Source organism: Eulemur rufifrons, chromosome 30, assembly GCF_041146395.1.
Source record: "Eulemur rufifrons isolate Redbay chromosome 30, OSU_ERuf_1, whole genome shotgun sequence".
Taxonomy (NCBI): Eukaryota; Metazoa; Chordata; class Mammalia; order Primates; family Lemuridae; genus Eulemur; species Eulemur rufifrons.
In genome coordinates, this window is record NC_091012.1 from 31,957,278 (window position 1) to 31,975,298 (window position 18,021).

The following is an 18,021-nucleotide window of genomic DNA, read 5'->3' on the forward strand; positions in this document are numbered from 1 at the left end:
TGGTTTCACTTGTTTTCAGTACAGGCTTTAAGTAACAAATGGAATAGATATGACATGTGTGACCCTTAAGATACTTTCCATAAATACTATATTTTGACACAGAAGAAATAATTTTATCTCTAAATTAAAATATGACATTTTAAGGGGACTATGCTTATTCTAGGCAAAATATATAATGTATATGAAACCACCTGACTGTCATTTAAAATCTCATAAATGAGGCATGTCCACCCTCAACTAGTGAAATCACTTTCCGAAAAAAACTATCACAAGCTGACATTTTCCCAGAACCCAAAAGAACAATCAGCCTACTTAGAACAGGTATCCATTAAGCCAATGGCTCACAGCCAAACTTTTTCCAAGCATTGTCAGTTTTTACTGTCTTCCCTTTCTCACCTCCCACTCACTTCTCTTCTTAATGCAAATTCACTCTGTTACTCACTACTCCACCAAAACTGTCCTTGATAAGGCACTGATGATCTCTGTTTTGCTAAATTGAATGGAAACTTTTCACTTTCATCTTCCTTCCTTTATTCATTCAACAAATATTTGTTGATTGTCACTCAGGTGTCAGGCACTCCGTCCATTGATAGAAAGACAAATATCAAATAATATAATTTCAGTGATGATAATTGTGATGAAGAAAAATTACAGGGTCCTATGAAAGCATATAACAAAGGACACCACTAAATTATGAGGAATCAATTGAACTCTCAGCAGTATTTGACTTCTGTAACACACCACTTCCCTGTTTTTTCCTCCTTCCTTACTGACTGTTCTTTCTTTCCTTGCTGACCACACCTTCCCTGTTTGACCTTTAAATATTTGCTAAGGACAGTTGTGGTTTACACAGGACAGTTCTGGGTTATGCTTGCCATCTTGTAATAACTATCACTTCTCAAAACTCTCCCTTTAATGCTCAAAAGAGTACCGGTTTGGACCATATTTGATGTGGTCATTTTTCTAGGTGACCTCATTCAGCATCAAAGTATTAACTAGCACATATACATGCTGATGGCTCCCAAATCTTTTTCTCTAACTTGGCACTTTTTTTTTGCGGGGGTTTGTTAACCTGTATGTTGAACTGCCTGCTCAGCAACTCCAATTTGTTTTCTCCCTGGGAGTTCAAGCTCAGCATGGCAAAAACTTAACTTAATTTGCAGTCCCCACCATCTATTTAGTTGTTGAAGCCATAAACCTGGCACTCAACTTTGAATCCTTCCTCTCTGACATATCCTTTTTGTCAACCAACCACCAAAAGCTCTAAACTGCACTCCAAATATATCCAAGTCTAACCAAGCAGTATCTCTCACTGGAATTGCTGCAACTATCTTCTAACTGTGCCCACAAGTTTTATTCCCCCATATCAGTTCCTCTTCCACATAGAAGTCAAATTAATCTTTCTAAATTTCATTAAATCAGTATCTTGTTGAGAATTTTTGAGTGGTTTCTCATTGAATTCAGAGTAAAGATCAAGACTTTTAACACATCACATCCATGGCTTTACTTCTCATTTCATTTTATAGCTGATTCCAACTTTGTTGACTACATTCCAGATACATCATGCTGCACATACATTGTTTGTGTTGGGAACACTTTGCCTACTATTTCAATACAAATATCACTTCCTCAGAGAAGGTTATATATCCTCTTTTATATATTCATAAATATTTATTTTTATAGTAATCCTGACAGTAAATAAATAATTGTGTCTTTAAGAAATTTAGAAATTATTTCTTTAAATGTCTATTGTCTTTTGAAGACTACACACTCAATGACAACATCAATTTTTGTCTGTTTGAAGCTTTTCTCCCCAGCACCTAGCATAGTAACTGGCACATTGTAGACTTCCAATCTATGTTTCCTAAAACAAGACATAAAAAATGGAAAGGGCAGTGGTAAGATGGGAAACATATATTCAGATGCTTTATTATGACCTGGAAAGAACTTCGGATACCTGATACTTCAGAATACACTCTAGATTGAAAGTTTGAAGATGAAAGGAGTATAAGGCTTGGTATGAATGCTTGGAGGAGAGCTCCCTATTCATTAGGAATATTTGTTTTGCACTTTACGAGAGCAAGAAATTCCTGTTGTGTTGAGCCACTATGAATTTTTTCTCTCTCTTCAGCAATTTGTGTTACTTTAAATATCCTTTGTTTAATACTTCAAGGCAAATTTGAGTTTCAATTTGACAAATGAGATTATCAGTGATTATAAAGCCATACCAATTAGCCATAGCAATATTTGAATTATGTTGAATTGGATTATGCTGAGAGTAATTAGAAGAAAAACAATTAAAAATACACCTTGATATGTCATGAAACTTTTGCAAATATCACTGTATTTTATTATTTTCAAGGTGAAGAACATTATTATTTTTTTCCCTGAATGGGGACTCTGCTAAATAGAGAGTAAACTTATACACTCAATCTCTTAGTATCTCAAAAATTGAGACCATTTGTTTGTAATTGGTAGAGGCAGAAGGATTTGGATGGGGGAGAGTATCAGAAGGAAAAATGAGGAAGATATGTAGGTTGCTAAGGCATTTGATCCTTGTATAATTCCACGGACTGCTTTGAGTTCCTAGTGTTAGAAGACCAGATATTTGTAGCATGTATGTTTAAAACAAAACTGCTGATTATTTGAGCAAGGGTTGAGGGGAATGGTGGACACAAATTTGAAGAAAACTGAGAATGTAGGCACAAGCAAAGCTGCTTCAGTTTCCAGGTAACAAATTATAATGGTGTTTCCCCACCTCTACATAAAATTTAGACATGTTCTGGCACCCTGTGGGCTAGAAACATATACATTTAACATGCTTAATATACACAATGATTTTCTTATAATCATTATAGCCTTTATAAGATGTTTTCCAAGTAGACTAATATTCAGCAGATATGGACGGGAGTAAGAGCAAGAGAGAAATCACAGCCACACGATGACTGCAGCTCACAGACAGGTTTGTGCACATATCTGAGGCAGTCCTTCCAAGATTCCAATATTAGCTTAAAATATACTATACCATCCAATAGCTTCCATGAGGCCACTCAACTAGGATTCAAAATGAGTTTCTGTTTTTTTTTACATCATACTGGAGCAGCCTGACCACATAGCTAGAAGGGACCTCACGTTCCTCTAAACTACCAGTGAAACCCACATTTTTAGTTGTGTTTTTTCACTTCTCTGAACTTTGAACTTATTATTTCATTTATGTTATACGTGTAAATAGTGGACCCTTCCTGTTAAAATGTAAACTCCTTGAGGACAGAAATAGTATCAGATCAATTTCTGTGTCTTTGGTGTTAAAACACATCCTGGCCTAATGTATACGTTCATTAATTATTTACTGAGTAAATATTTAACCTTTTTCAGAAAAACTGCATAACTTTTTTATTAATAATAATAACAACCTCAGAACTCTCTATGTCAGCATGATAGAACTTGAATTTAGCAACAAAGTATCCTGGGAAATTAGCAGTATAGGTCAGTAGATACATACAAAAGTCAGGACTTAAGTGGGGAACAAATGAAGAAGCTAACCAGTCTCTAGTGCTGGATGGTTGGAGTAGGGCAAACAGTCATCAGTCCACCAATCAGTGCCCAAGGTGGCATGGTGGACTAGATTTCAATCCAAGCAAATCTTGCTATTCAAGCAGATGTTAGCTGATATATGTATCACAATAATGAGAGTAGAATTGCATTCTGATATGTGATATTAGCTTTACATGATCCATCTAGTATAGAGAAAGACCCTAGCTACTGCTTAAAGTTATAGAGAGAAGAGGTTTGCACAGACATTGAAAATAGACTTCATCTTAGGTGTGTCAGCTTAATTTCGTAGTAGGGGATGCCCCCAGCACTGATTTGAAAAGGGTGATAAAACCACATTTGGAATCAAAGAAGGTAAAAGCCCATAACTGATTGTTAAAGTCTGCCATAGGTATACAGGATGAGAAACAGACATGGGTAATATTTGTACAGTATTGGCAAGCATAAAGTTTAAAGAGAAAAATCTTCAACTTGATGAACATGCCAGATTCAAAACTTGGGGAAAGATTGATTTTAAAGCAAATCCCAATTTAAGGGCTGTAGTCCAGTTATCTTGACAGCTCTTGTCAGTATTTGTCTAAGAATGGCATGAGATTTGGCCAATTCTTTATAAAAATCATTGCCAGAAGTTAAGTGGGGCTGAGGAAGATGGAGACTGACAAGTTCTCTAAAGTTTAGTTAAATCTTAATTTCTGTTTCACTCTTAATGACAGATATAAAATGTTTAAATGGATAAAAGCTCTCTTTGACTTTTCTGGAGGGCTAAAAGAGTGGGTTCTTGGCATAGTTTCACATTTTATCTGTGATTGGTGATTGTACAAAGGATACTGTTTTTCCATTAGTTCCTAGGCTCCCTTGGGTACTGTCCCAGTGGATGGAATCTCAGTGTTACACTTGATTTTAACTGAGTACAAGCTTCTGACATAGGCTGTGCCAATGAGGGGAGGAGATTACCATGGATTTCTTTGGTATCATTCTTAGATAACTTTGAATGAGTTTGAAACACTTAAGGCAAAATAAAGACGACATTCAAAAACAGAATGTTCAAAACTTCCCTGTGTTGTTTGCTTTCAAAATACAGGAAGAGAAACAACAATTCCAGTCTGCATTAGCTCATTTAGAAAGAGTGGTATACTTTCTTATGTTTTTGCTGCACTGCATTTGAATGTACTACAGGTAAAACAGGACATTCTGCCATAGCACTAGACAGTAATATAAAATGTATTAAAGCAAAGTTCATGGCATGCTAACTGCTCTAGCAATAAGCTTCCAAGAATAAGAATCAAGAATGTATTAAACATTAAATGTTCAATGAGCTGAATGTGAAATGAGATACTGAGATTGTGTTGCTTTGTTATTTCCAACTGTATTTAATCGTCTCAACACATAAGAAAGTTATGTATTATTTTTTTCCATTTTACAAATGAGGAATCTGAGGCTTGAGTAGTTAAGTAACATGCATGAAATCACACAACCTGGAAACCAGGATTTGAATGACAGTATCTTTCTCCTATGCTCATGACCATTTTTACTGTTCCTTGGTCTCTCAAACATGTTCCTGCCATTAAGTCAAGTGTTGGAAGGATAGACCCTAGAATTTAGAGAAGGATTGGATTGGTCTACATAATGCTGGAAAGTAGCATTGATTTCATCCTATAATTGAAGAGTCACTGAACATTGAAGCATATTTTTATAAGCAATCAGATATTTGTTGATGGTGGTAGAGACATGTAGAGAAGGGGAATGATTTAACCTTTGTACCAAAAGTATACCCAGGGAGAGGGAGCCTAAATGGAGAAAGGAAAGGTGGAAGCTATAATCAAATGATTACATGGAAGCATTAAACAGTTGAAGTGGAATTTTTGGTGCTAGAAATAGAAAAGAATGAATGCATGGAAAATAGAATATGAACAGATGATTGAATGTGGTAAGAACCATATGAAGCAAGAGAAAAGAAAGGCCTAATGACTCAGAGTATTGATTCTGGTTGCCTAAGGAAAAACAGAATTTTTAAACTAAATAAGGAAGACAGGAAGATTCAGTTAGAGGTATTATAAAGATATCCAAATAAAAATATAAAGTGGAGAACTTCAAAGACTGATAGCTTTGGGACTACTGTCACCCTTTCCCCCACCTCTCCCTATTTTCCTATGGAAATGAACAATGGAATATGCTAAACATGTATAACTTTCATGAGCACTGACAAAGATAAAGGCAAAGATGTTATTTACCTATAAAAATTCAAGGAATCACTACCAGCTATAATAAGGATTGAATCAAGTTAATGGGAGGCATATGGGATTTCTCAACCTTATTACTCCTGAGAAAGAGTAAGACATTCTTGGAACAAGTAGAAGAGAAAGAAAAATCCACCTTAACATCTCTTGATTCAGAAGGTGAGAGATGAACATGGAGAGAATATTTATATATTCACTAACATGTATAGACTAAAGGTATTTGGAACTTACCAGTGTCATAGGATTTGAGCAAATCAAGAAAACCCAAGAATTGGCAAGGTGATTGGACCAAGAAGAGCTGCAACACAGCCAAGGATTGCTCTAAAGAATTATCCCAAAATTCTTTATCTAAATCAAGTTACCACTCCTGTTTGAAGGCCATGGAAAGCAGTTAATTTATTATTTCCTTCAACAAATAGGGGAGAGCCATCAAGACTCTCTCTTATTAAGCCTTGCCCTCTTTATTGAGAGCTTATTTTATGTCAGGTTCTATTTTAGACACTGGCAACATCTTAATGAATATGACAGGCGATGTCACTGCTTTCATGAACTCTACTTCCAGTGGAGGGAGATAGACAATAGACAAGCAGATTATGCCAAGTAATATAAGTGCTATAAAGAAAACTAAAACAGTGCAAGAGCATCAGAGTGTACTATAATAGAGTGGAGGATTGCTGTTTTGTAGAGAATGCAAAGAAAGACTTTTCTGGTAAGGTTTCTCTAAACAGAAACCAGAGTGTGGTGAGGAAAGAAACTATGCAGAGCCCTGGGGAAGATCATTCAAGACGTAGATAATAGAGAAAAAGCCAAAAGGAAGAAGCATGCCTGGTGTGTTTGATGAATGGCAAGATAGCCTGTGTGGCTGAGATGGAGTAAAAAAATGGATAAAGTGTTAGGGGGTGAATTCAGAGGTAGAGGGAGTAAGATCATAGTTGGAAACAACTGGAGGGATCTGACCAGAAGAGTGACATGATTGACAAATTTTCAAAAATATTACTTGAATGCTGTACTTGAAGAAAGAAAAATTGAAGCATTGAAGAACTTAAGAATGAGGAAATCACCTCTAGAAGGAACTGGGTATTAAGCATGAAATTCAATTAAATATATAGAACTGAGCAGAAATTTTTTTTTAAATATGGCTATAAATTTGATAATCTTTTCTTTGAAAAAATGCTTTTTATAGAAAAAGGTCATAATCACAGAAAAATAAGATACTGGAGTAATGGCAAAAGAGGTGAGTAAAATTGGCTAATTGCTTTTCTATAACAAATAATAAAAACATCATTCAATTATTTTTACTTTGGTGGCAAGTTCAAAATATATTTAAGAATAATTTGAAAAGCTTTGAGGTAACCACTTCTGGAATTAAATGCACAATATCTGTCTTTTAAATAACACAGAAAATAATAGCAAAAATTGTCTAGTTAATATTTTACATACTTAAAATTTACTGAGAGTAGACCTTAAAAGTTTTCACCACAAAAAAAGCAACTATGTGAAGTGATGGATATGTTAATTAGCTTAATTGTGGTAAGCATTCCACAATTTATACACAAAGCAGCATATTGTACACCTTAAGTATATATAATTTTCATTTGTCAATTATAAAATAACTCAATAAACCTGAGGTATAAAGTCTAAGTGGGAATAAAAAAATGAAACAATAAATAAGAGTTTATAAGTAGCAAGGAGAAGCCAAATCAAAGATAATACTAGTGATAATAAATGAAAATTTATTAAATTTCTGTTTTTTTTTTTTTTGGAAACAGAATCTCGCTCTGTTGCCTGGGCTAGAGTGAGTGCCGAGGCGTCCTGCTAGCTCACAGCAACCTCAAACTCCTGGGCTCAAGCAATCCTTCTGCCTCAGCCTCCCAAGTAGCTGGGACTCCAGGCATGCACCACCATGCCTGGCTAATTTTTTCTATATATTTTTAGTTGTCCATATAATTTCTTTCTATTTTTAGTAGAGACGGGGTCTCGCTGTTGCTCAGGATGGTCTCGAACTCCTGAGCTCAAAGGATCCGCCCACCTCGGCCTCCCAAGTGCTAGGATTACAGGCGTGAGCCACCACATCCGGCCGAAATTTCATATTGAAAGAAAAATATTCTCAGGCTTTCATTTGTTTAATCCTGTGATGGACTACTTATGAGAGACATAGTGACAATAAAATATAAAAATGCCACACACACATACCCCAATAGGCAGCAATATATCAACAAATAAGCAAAACAATAAACACAAAAATCAGGCACAGCACTGTATGAAAATTTTTAAAAAGAATGATTTATATCCCAGCACCAGTTTGGATAGCCACATGTAGAAGACTAAAACAGGACACACAGCTTTTACTTCTCACAAAAATCAAATCATGGTGGATAACAGACTTAAACCTTAGATCGGAAACTATTAGAATTCTAGAAGAAAATGTAGGAAAGACTCTTACAGACATTGGCCTAGGCAAAGAATTTATGAAGAAGACCCCTAAAGCAATCACAGCAACAAAAATAAATAAATGGGACCTGATCAAATTAAAAAGCTTCTGCACAGCCAAAGAAACAGTCACAAGAGTAAACAGACAACCTACAGAATGGGAAAAAATTTTTGCATACTACACATCAGATAAAGGACTGATAACAAGAATCTATTTAGAACTCAGGAAAATCAGTAAGAAAAAATCGAACAACCCTATCAAAAAGTGGGCAAAGGACATGAATAGAAATTTTTCAAAAGAAGATATAAAAATGGCTAACAAACATATGAAAAAGTGTTCAACATCTCTAATCATCAGGGAAATGCAAATCAAAACCACAATGAGATATCACTTAACTCCAGTGAGAATGGCTCTTATCAAAAAGTCCCCAAACAATACATGTTGGCATGGATGCGGAGAGACAGGTACACTCATACACTGCTGCTGGGACTGTAAACTAGTGCAACTCCTGTGGAAAGCAATGTGGAGATACCTTAAACAGATTCAAGTAGACCTACCATTCGATCCAGCAATCCCATTATTGGGCATCTACCCAGAAGAACAAAAGTCATTCTATAAAAAAGACACTTGCACCCGAATGTTTATAGCAGCACAATTCTCAATTGAAAAGATGTGGAAACAACCCAAATGCCCATCAATTCATGAATGGATTAGCAAAATGTGGTATATGTATACCATGGAATATTACTCAGCTATTAGAAGTAACGGTGATATGGCATCTCTTTGGTTCTCCTGGAGAGAGTTGGAACCCATTCTATTAAGTGAAGTATCCCAAGAATGGATAAATAAGCACCACATGTACTCACCAGCAAACTGGTTTCCCTGAGTGCACATTTGGAAATAACACCAATTGGGTATCGGACAGAGGTGGGGGCTGGGGGGAAGGGATGGGTGTATACTTACTTGATGAGTGCGATGCGCACTGCCTGGGGAATGGACACGCTTGAAGTTCTGACTGGGGGGGATGGGGGTGGGGGGAGGGGATGGGTGCATACCTACATGATGAGCGCGATGTGCACTGTCTAGGGAATGGACACACTTGAAGCTCAGACTTGGGGGGATGGGGAGGCATGGGCAATATATATAACCTGAACTTTTGTACCCCCATAATGAGCTGAAAAAAAATAAAATAAAAAAGAATGATTTATATCAATAACATATATTATTTATAGTAAAAATGAGCAATTGTAAGGCTCTATGTGCTATCATGACATCAAAGTATACAAAAGGTTAAAGTTCTATAAATTGAAAAAGAAAATAAAGATAAGAAGAAAAGAAAGAGAGAAAAACACTGACCAAAACCCAAGTTCAGTCCAGTGCAGTGGAGATTGTACATATCACCATCAGAATATGACAGATTGAAGGAAAATTATTTTTGAAAGTATATAAAAGATACTATAATCTGAGTAATAAATATGAAAATATATGTATGTATGCATACAATCTGTCAGGAAGTCCTTTGGCTGCACTTCAAAATATGTTCAGAATCCCACCATAATAATTGTCTGCATTGCTACCATCCTCATCCAAGCCTGAGACAACTAACTTCTCATTTTATTGTAAATAAAATCCCTGGTTTACAAGGGTTCACAAGACATAGACCTCTGTTATCTCTCTCATCCCATTTCCTATGACAGCCCACACACCTATGAATCACTCAATTTCAGTTACACTCGCATTCTTTTGTTTAGGTCAATAGAGCTTTTGTACTGGCTCTTTCCCCTACTTGGATATTCTTTTCCAAGATATCTGCATAGATGCCTTTCATCAGACATGACCTACTCTAATTATTCTTCTTCCTGTACTCTTCTTTATTTTGTTCCATAGCACTTAGCACCTCTAAGTATTATATAACTTAATCATTCATTAAATTAATTGTACACACACACACACTCCACAAATATATGTGTACTCACTAGAATGGAAGTTCCATGAAGACGGGTCTTTTGCTTGTTTTAATCATTCATATATACCCAATGTCTAGCACACTGTCTGACATGTAGTAGGTGCTCGATAAGTATTTGTTATATGAATAGAAAAAATTACAAATAGGAAATACACATTTATCATTATTTCCTAATGTGAATAATATGCATCCATTCATTACACATGATGCTGTAGAAATGGATAATATGAAATATAATTGTAACATAGTACTAAAAGGCATGTAACATAACAATATATGCAATATGCTATCTTTATGTGAGAAAAAAATCCATATTCATGTTTATATATGAGCAATAAAAAGAGGTACAAGGATATACACCAAATTCCCTGTGGTACTTACTTATCTGTAGGTAGTGATTATGGGTGATTTTAATTCTATTTTTGTTTTTATATGTCCCAGGTTTTCTACAAGGCACATTTATTAATTTTTCATCACAGAAAAGGATAAATGGTGTTTTTAAAAAGCAATGGGACTGCCTAGACCAAAAATACACTAAAATGCTTCATTGAACTATCATAGCTGACTTATAAAATCAAAATAAGAACCAGGAGACAGATTATTGGACAAAAATTTTCCTGAAAGAGACCACTAAAATGTATCTAATCCTAATCAAGATTCTGCAAATAGGTTTCATCACATGTATTCATTTGATCAAGTGGTAGTAACCTTCTGGAGCTGGAGTTGTGAAGGATTCTGAGGCCTTATACAAGCTTGGTGGAGAAGAGTGCTATGGATATTTAGGCATGCCCACTATGAGTACAAGAGAAGGTGGCCGCATGCCTAACATCCTGAATTTAGTGTTTGCAAAATGAATGGTCATAAATTAGTAGGGTAGGGATAGATTATGCAATAAATTTTGTTTGCAACAATTGCTAGTTTGAACAATGTCAAATTTTATTTTTATTTCACACATCACATTGTACATCAAAGGAGGGTGGGGGACATAGATGTATTAAAGAATTGTAAAATTTTAAAAGCCTAAGAAAAATATGGAATTAATTATTATCTTTACATTGAAAGTGATGTGTCATTCATAAAAATATAATAACTAACAAAAAGAGAAAATTAAAAGTTGGTGATAATAATAAAAATTACATACCTAGATATGTATAACAATAAGAATGAAGGGAAATGTCATAAACTTAATAGTAACTTTTGTTGGGTAAAAGGACACAGTAAATTTCTTCTTTATACCTTTTATTTTGGAAGTCTTTATAGGATTGCTTAGGCAGGAAAACACCTTCATCAGTCAGTCCAGCCTGGGGGTTTGGAATGGCCAGCTAGTAGTATCTGAGGGCAGATGGGTTTTGCTGCCAGGATCTCTGGTTTTGTGAAGCCACTGCTTATGTGTTGAGTTAGGGTGGGGCTGTTGACTGGTTTTCATGTTTACAGGGGGCCACAGGCTGTGCTTTGTGGTTGGACAGGGTTGCTAGATGGGCTCCCTAGTTGGATGGGGCTACAAGCTGTGCTCTGTAGTTAGGCAAGGTTGCCTGTCTTGCATCTTTGCCTACGTAGGGCCACCAGCTGTCCTCAGCAGTCAGACATGGTCATTGACTCTGTTCAACAAGTAGGCTATGCTCTGTAGCCATACTGGAATGCTGGCTGGGGATCGTGGTGAAAAATAACTTTTGACCATGCTCCCTAACCAGACAGAGCCAAGGGCTCAGTTCTGTACGTGGGCATAATCACTGCCTGGTGTCTCTAGTTGTGTGAGGCTGCCAGCAGGAACACAGTACCACTAACAGGAAGTTGTGTTCTCAACCCCCGTATTGAACCTAAATGGTCTAGCTCTGACAATTTCCTCTGTGTTCTCAATGAGATGAGACAAAAGTATACCTTCTAGGGAATACCCCAGAACCCTGGGGAAGCTTGATGTCCACCTCAGTCTCTCTTTTCCCCACTAGAGGAACCATATGCTCAGAAGTTCCCTCTCATTGTAGTGCTGTCTCAGTCTGAGCAAGGGGCAATGTGGTCAAATTGAATCTGTTTCATATACCCTTCTAATAATGTTTTTTCTCAGTTTTTGTGATCTCTAGGGATGCTATACCTCACCCTTGGGTGCTGGGATTTTTACAAAGGCATTTTTATCTGTGGATATTTGCTAATTGTTTTTTTTCTGTGAAAGGGATAGGAGCTAGGAACTTCCTGTTCTGCCATATTACTCTAAAATTAGAAAAATTTAATAAAAACCAGCTCATTCAGAAAACACAGGACCAAAATCATGAAACTATTTAAGTAAATGTCCCAGCCATGGCAAATTTCCCATAGCAAATTTGTCCAAATATATATTAAATATAGAACCATACAACCACTATCTCAATCAGGTACTTGAAAAGTAGTTTAACAAATTTATTCTAAAGTTTATATATGTTATTCATATGCAATAACATTCAAAAATTAACAAAGTGAGACATATAATATCCATTATTGGAATATTCTACAAAAATGTAATATAATACACAAATAAAAAAAAGATAGGAAGTTCACTAATAATCTTAGTCTACATAAGAATTAAGTATATAATAAAAATAAACTAAATATGTAAAAAATGATTTAAAGAAAAAGATGAGATGTTTAACATGTTATGGAATTAATTTATTAACTATTTTAAAATGAATTATATTTTATACATATGTATATATTTATATGTTGGTATGTAATGTAAATTTGATAAATATACCATATATCAAAATAGACTCTAGCTTCTTTAAAAAATATGTAAAAAGCAAATAATACAATACCTATATTTTAAAAAGTAGGTTAATATTTTTATAATCTCAAATTGGGAAAACTCTTTCTAACATACAAAGAGAAACAGAAACCACATAGAAAAACGTTGATAAGTTGAGCTACATAAAACCCAAAATATCGAAGTGCATAAATAGTAAATTTGAAAAGTGTTTAAAACATATATGATAAAAACATACTGATCTAATATGTAAAGAATACTTATAACTCAATAAGAAAAGCAACCTGGCAGAGAAATGGGCAGAGGAAATGAGCTGACGATTCAAAGGAGGAGAAAACCACAGCACTTGTCCACTGCAGAGCACAAGTAGGAAAGGGAAGCATTCAGTAGTGGTTAAGCTAGCTGTTCAAATGCATTATCTGTTAAATTCCCAGATAATGGCCCAGGGCATATGACCTTTTCTCGTATAGCCCTTGATTTTAAGCTGATGCTTCTGAATCAATGGCTTAGCCTATTTGTGTTGCTATAAAGGAATCCGAGAGGCTGGATAGTTTATAAAGAAAAGAGGTTTACTTGGCTCTGTATCATTCTGCAGGCTGTACAAAAAGCATGACACCAGCACCTACTTCTGATAAGGGCTTCAGGCTGCTTCCACTCATGGAGGAAGATGAAGTAGAACCAACATGTGCAGAGATCACATGGTAAAAAAGGGAGTTAGAGGGGGTGGGGAGGTGTGAGGCTTTTTTTAATAACCAGTCCTCATGGGAACCAATCATTCTTGAAAGGAAAGCACCAAGTCATTCATGAGGGATCCACCCCTTTGACCCAAACACCTCCTACCAGGCCTCACCTACAGCATTGGGCATCAAATTTAAATATGTGATTTGAAGGGGACAAATCAACCAAACTATAGCAATCAGCAAATATCTTGACAGTAGCCCTTTATTGCAAATATTTTCAGCTACAGTTTTCTCCAGAATTGCTTTCTTATATGAGTAATTCTGTTTGCCTTTTTGTCTCTCTTTATTTTTTTAATTACTTCATATATCTGGTCTCCCAACATTACACTTGTTTTTAAGCACTGTTATATAAAGCTATTTTTGTACTATATTGTCTTACCGTTTATTACATAAAATATAGTGTAGACAGGTGAGCTCAGTCTGTCAACTTTAAATACTTCATTTTCCCTAATACTTTATGACAATTTCAATCATATATACTTAACTTTCAAATTTACATATGGTCTTATCACAGTTCCTTCTAAAGGAACCTATCAAGTACACAGGCCCCTGAGACAAACCTTTGATGGATGTAAATTTTGCCTAGTTACTCCACCATCTTTTGGCCACAGCTGATTGGACCACAAATGGACCCTTGATACAATGGCTGCCTATTTTTACAAGGAAAAAAGGAAATGATAATTGAGGCAGTTACTGGTGAAAGCCACAGCTTAAAGCACATGAGAGATGAGACTTAGTAGATGAGAATTGGCCTGTTACAAGCAGAAGTTGTTATTGAAGATATTAAGTACATAGTAGAACAGAGGATAAGCCCAGTGAGAAGCATGGAGCCCATGAGTAAAAGTTATGTATTACCAAAGAAATTTCAGTTTTTGCCAGCTTTTGAATTCATGTTCTAGTCCACAATGAACTATAATATTGCAGTAAATTAATGTATAAGTTTTCTATTGCTGTACAATATATTGCCACAAACTTAGCAGCTTAAAAACATACACACTTACTATTTTATAGTTTCTGTGGTCAGGAGTTTGAGTACAGTTTAGCTATATACTTTGCTCAGGGTTTCAAAAAGCTGAAATCAAGGTGTTGGCCAGGATGCATTCCATTCCATTTTGAAGCTTGGAATACTATTCAAAGTCCATTTATATTGCTGGAACAATTTAGTTCCTTACAGCTGTACGATGAACATCCCTGATTTCTTTCTGGCTATAAGTCAGGAACCATTCTCACTTCCCAGAGATGCCACTGTTCCCTGCCATATGGCCTTCTCCATTGACAGCATCTCCATGGATGCTTGATTCTTCAAGAACAACAGGACAATTTCCTGCTCCAGCTTGCTATGATGGAGGTCTCTATAATGGGAGTGACATCTCATAATCTTAGTGATATTATATTGGTTAGTAGCAAGTCACAGGTCCTGTATGGACTCAAGAGAAGGGGATTATACAAGGGTATGATTCATTGGGTGTCACCTTAGGGTGTGTCCACCACAATGTTTGCTACTTAAAATCAAAAGTGGCTATGAAACATGTTACCTCAAACTCTATGTGAATGATATTGGGCCTTGATAAGTAGATATAAAGGCATTCATACATTCTCTCATTTGTTTTTTACTTTTTATCAGCATCTACCCACTTTAAACAGGAAAAAAGAAACCATTTTTCATTAACATAAAGTCTGTACTAGTAGAATGCTAGTTGGCAAAACCTACAGGACTGAATTTCAGAAGGTTTGTTTAAACTAACTGAAGAGTTTTGTACTCTTTTTAGTTAACCATTGCACACCATTTTTTTTTAAATCAGGCCTCAGACATTGAATTGCTACTTAGTATGTTGAATTTATATTCCTAGAATCACCAATGTATAACCTAACTTTTTATCTCTCTCATGATTTTATTAAACATATAAATGTACAGGGTAAATGCCTGAGCAAATATGAAGCTACTTAGAGAAATTAAATGATTTCAGAATCTAAAATACAAACAAGCAGCTGTTATGTAAAAACATTTTATTGGTTTTCTAAATGAAGCATTTCTTTTTACTAATTTAGACTAAATAAAAAATGTGGTAACTAATTGGAAGAGCCTTGATTTTACTTTCAGGAAAGAAAAAACCAGCCTTTATAGAGAATGGTGTGAAGCCTAAATCATGTAAAATGGCTATTTTAGCATACTTCATCAAAAGGAAGTAGTTTCATTATATTTAAAAGTTTGACTTGACTGTGTAGGGATCAAGAGAAAACTTCCCCTTCACCCTCTGAAGCTTTTCTGAAAATCACTGACAAAAGGCAGTTTAATAGGAGAAAAGACATAAAAATTTATTTGATTATAGTTTTACGTGACATAGGAACCTTCAGAAGGAAGACCCAAAGATACAAGGGAAACTGTCTATTTTTATGCTTAGGTTCAGTAAAGTATTGACAGTCATGGAGAAATATGATTGGAATAAAGGATATTATCTAATGCTAATAGGCTAAGGGGAGACACCAAGTAAGGCCTGTTTGTTCAGATTCTTCTTGGTCTTTCTGTGCAGCATTTTTTTCCCCTGGATGTGGGGCAGGACCCTGACTGGAATGGGTATCTTATGACCAATAATCAAACAAGGTAGATCAGTTAATTTCTTTATAGCAAGTTCTTAAGATGGGGGAAGGGAAGAGAAGGAAGTCAGAGTAATATTTTTAGGTTATATGTCTGGCTATTGGGAAAAGGAATTTCAGTTTCTATGATCCACCTTGGGTAAGAGGGATTCTAATGTCTACCTCTAGTGTTGGGGGAGAATGAGAGGCCAGAGACAGGAAAACAGGAGAAGGTCAGAGAAAAACTTTTGCTTCTGAGGCTGCTTCTGAGGCCTTCAATTTGGGGTATTTTTTTCTGAGCCACAACAACTGTACAGGGGAGAAAAAATATTTGTTTCTCTACCCTTCTAAGTTCTTAGTTTGGACAGACTACTGGAAAATAGATTAACCAGAGAAAGATGAACAGAAGTTTATTAACATGTATACCTGATATATACATGAGGGATACCTAGAGAATGAGTAATTCTTCTATTGAAACAAAGAAAGGATATGCGAGGAGCCCAGTTAGGAGGAGATGCCCGGAAAAAGAATAGTAAAGAAAGGTAGGTTTGTTATGTAAAATTAAGTAAGTGCTTTCTCCTCTGGTAAAAATCTCTAGTGGTTTAGAGTTATCTTTCTCTTATTAGTGGGAGATACCCTTATAACTGGGTATTTTTCTTTATAGATGTAAATTTCCCTTACAATTGGGTAACTTCTCTGTCTGCAGAGTTTTTCTTGTTCTACAGCTTCTCGGAATAATCAGCTTAAAATGATACTTATGCCAAAAGGCTTATTTTGACTGCCTATGGGCTGGTCTCCTAAAGTCATATTTTTGATTGGCATATTATAGTCTTTAAAAAATGCAAACTCTAAGTCTAAAGAAATAAATTTTATATAAATTTGTAAAAAGTGCAATAGTATTAAAAAAGGTAGAATATAACTTGTTAAATGTAAAATTAATATGATCTACTTAGTTGTATATTTATAAACTACATATAAAGTAAAAAGTGCATCCATTTATTTACTGAAAAAGATCAATTTTCTTCATTTAAACAAGCTCATGTTACATTATTTTAAAATGTTTGTATTTCTGCAAGAAAATATTTTGTGCAACTTTAAATCTAAGCACTTCCACATATCTACCATCCTAAATAGCGCGCGCTCTCTCTCTCTCTCTCTCTCTCTGAAATGATTAAATCAAAGTGAAGTTGACACATATTTTGCATCTATCGTGCATCTTCTTTGTCCATACATCTTGGAGGAGGGGTATAGACAAGGAAGCATACAGTTATTGTTTCTGAGTAGTTTACAATCAAGTTAAGAAGTCAAGTAATAACACAGAAAATGGAATAAATGTTGTGAAAATGAAAGAATGACAAAAAATACAAATATAAGAGAGAAGACAAAGTAGTCATGATTGATGTTTAAATGAGTCACATAAAGTGGCTGCAGGATTTTAGATAAGGGAGAAGTCACTGGTCAAAATGGGTAGTATACTGAATAAAGCACCAGTTAGGTGGTTACATGGAGTCTTCCATTACTAGCTTTGTGAGGTTAGCTAGTTGTATGGCCTACAGAAATCCATTTTCCTTCTTTTGGTTTCAGAGTGATGAAGGGAAGGTTATCCCTCTGCCCTCTAAAGTTTTGCTGAAAATAAACTGACAATACGTAGATTAATAGGAGAAAAAAGCATACAGATATATTGGATATGCATAAGCAAGAGGAAATTGCAGGAGAATAATTACACAATAACCCAATGAGATCAAAATGCTTATATACCGTTACTCATCGGGGAAATGAGACAAGGGGAA